Below are 3,068 nucleotides of genomic sequence, written 5' to 3' on the forward strand. Positions count from 1 at the left end.
CTACCTTTCAGAAAGTGGTTGATTTTCTGTTTCTAGAGTTGCTGTTTTTCTTCTCTTTGATCTCCCATTGGATTTGTAGGTGTTTGCAATGTTTAGATAAGCTATCGAGCTGATCTCCTGCTACCTGATGTCGTCTCAGCCTGTTACTTCTCCGCCATCTTGGCTCCTCCCCCTCCTGATTCTACTTCTGAGATGAGTGGCCCTCTCTAAAGGGACCCATAAAGCCCCTGAAAGCAGAAAGGAGAAAAGATAGGAGAGAGAGGGACTGGTGCTGAATAAGGGGACCTCCAGGGGGAGGACTGCCCTAGAGCAGCAGTAGGGAACTCTGAAGAAAATCTTTCATCTAGTAGTTTCTAGAACCAGAAGAGGGGCCCTGGAAGAAACTTTCAAGGGATCCCGGAGCACCCAGGACGCCAAGGAGGTACATATCCTGGGTTAATAAGAAGTCATGGCCGATGGTCCCCAGTCCTGGAGTCACCGGTCTGGTTGTTGTGCCAGGACAGCCCTCAATTAAGACAGCTGGACCCACATTACCACACTGGAGTTGGTCGCACGGGCTCCATAGTGACCATCCTAGAACTGCATGTCCTGGTCCCAGTGTTGGAAAGACACAAAGCAGACACCCATCTTGATGCTGGAGAACATGTGGGTGACCTGAATGCAGACAGTGTTGTTCCACTGTTAGATGGGAAATGGCACAGCAGAGAATTTACCCAGCACAGTCTGGCGGCATCTAGAAGTTAGACAAGGAATCAGTACATAGAGCCACTGTTGTGTCGGACTCCCCACCAATCATAAACACAAATCTCAGTCTTCCACTCTCTAGCAGCCCTAGCCACAACCCTCCTCCTCCAAGTCCAACACCTGTTTTTTGCGACAACACCCCAAGGAAGACATGAAACAGGCCTGGGAGAGGGCCCATGGCACCATTCACCTGTTACCTCCACCACCCAGCCATCCCCACCATGCTGCACCATCCATTTCTGAAGGCCTTCCTGGCAGCAGGGATTGAAGATGAAGTTGCATCCAAATGCACTGCGCTGACAGAAGCTGCCCAGGAGGCAGGGCCTGCCATCGCAGGCAGATGGGTGGGGGAGGGCTGGGGGCAGGCAGCTGTGAGCAAGCAACAGCAGGGTACCATGGTCTCAGGACAATATGAGCAACCAAAGGTCTGCTGTCCACCAGGGCACCTCATCCCTGGCACACTCTGCAGCAGCACCCCAGCAGCATGTGCCGGCCACATAGCTCAGCACCACCAGGAGCAGCTCCAGTAGCAGTTGGCTCAGGTCCAGTGCTTCCTCGGGTTTGGGGTTTGGAGTGGGGAGCTGGTCAATCTGGTCTCAGGAGGCCACGACGCCCATGCTTATCCACCCAGCCCGAGCCAGACCTGTAGGTAACTTGAATCAGAGTTAGGGCTCCTTGCTGGCCATCTCTCTCCTCTACATAATATACTAATAATTAATTTGATTTATCAATGTGTTCTCAAATCTACAAGCAGTTTTGTCTTATTGCTTTCCATTAAATATGACAATATATTACTAATTTCATAATAGGCAATGTGAAAAAAATATACTTGAACTCTGAATGGACACAAAAGTGCAGAAGGCTTCACATAAGAAGATGGAAACCTGGAACTAATCATTCATGTAGGGGGAAAAAAAACGAACATGGGGCATACGTTTAACCTATGCTAAGAGCAATATTTATTTCAATGCACATGATGAATATTTTTATGAACTAGGTTTTTGTTTGAACAAATTTACAATATTCTTAATGAATTATGGAAGGTATTTAACTTTGAAAATAAGTAAAAACAAGGCAGCATTGACTTGTAAAAATATTGAGGTTAAAATACTAGATGTATTAAAGTATTTTTAGCATATTGTATTGCTGGAAATGCTACAACTTCTTTCCTCCTTGCAAACTTCTCACTTGGTTAGTTAAACTTATTTAAAATCCTTGAAGTGAATCGCTGTGCAGAACCTCTTGGAAACATACAGAGTGCTTCTTACCGAGTAGGTCATCCTACGACTAGGGCAATTTCACATTTATTACCATGGCAAAATTTCAAATTATTTTTGTGTTCTACCTTAATCTCAGGACATAAATAATCAATATCATAGACTCTTTTGCCTGAAACTTAGATTAAGCTTGAAGTAGCGACTTTCTATTTAAAAGAAAATATACTATATCAATAAAGGAACCTAGTTTTCTTAAATCATCTCTCCCCAGTGCATTGTCTTTCCATCGCTTATGTATTTTCCACTTGTAACTATTGTCAGACTTGTTGCAATTCATAACTGAAATTACTCCCGAGGACCACAACAGTTTTAACTTAGTGTTTGCTTCATTTAGTACTGAAAATAATTTTCATTAAAATTTAAAATTTTTCTTATATGATATCATATCCTACATGCAAAATTTATAATCCAGAGAGCAAATGGTTTATTAACTAGATTGAACAGCAGGTAATAGGTATGGAAGTAATTCACTGGGGTTTATTCTGCTAGATGGTAAAACCATGAAAGTAGGTACATTATATATCTTGGTTACACATTATTATTTAATTCTCTTCAGCTCTCAGTGGCCTTATCTAATTTAGTAGGCACCTTGTACCTTTTGTTCAGTGAGTGATTTAATTAGTGCTCATTGGACAGGCAAGTAAGAAAAGAGAGATGATAGTTTATGAGACTTGAAGATGTTGATTAAAAAATAAGCATAATTGGGGGCCCCTGGGCTGTGCTTTCTTGGTTTTGGCTCAGGTCGTGATCTCAGGGTCCTGAGATGGAGCCCTATGTGAGGACCATGCTCAGTGGGGAGTGTCCTTATGACTCTCCCTCTCCCTCTCTTTCTGCTCACCCCCCCATTTCTTTCTCTCCCTCTCTTAAATAAAAGCATAACTGGTTTGGTCTAACAACTAAGGAGCCTAGAAATTGTCACTACATCCTAACAAGCAAAAATCTGAAAAATAAGCAACTCTCCTTAGATTTTTCAGAGTGAGTTCATAGACAAATTCCTGCTCCTAAATCTGGAGCAAAAGACAGGCAAATACAGAGAATTAGAAACCT

At 43.1% G+C, this 3,068-nt stretch overlaps 1 pseudogene; it reads right to left on the minus strand.

Annotated features, from left to right (window-relative positions):
* Positions 1 to 510: 510 nt before the first annotated feature.
* LOC123936097 lies at positions 511 to 2,024 on the minus strand (annotated as a pseudogene).
* Positions 2,025 to 3,068: the final 1,044 nt, after the last annotated feature.

Source organism: Meles meles, unplaced genomic scaffold (assembly GCF_922984935.1).
Source record: "Meles meles unplaced genomic scaffold, mMelMel3.1 paternal haplotype, whole genome shotgun sequence".
NCBI classification, from domain to species: domain Eukaryota; kingdom Metazoa; phylum Chordata; class Mammalia; order Carnivora; family Mustelidae; genus Meles; species Meles meles.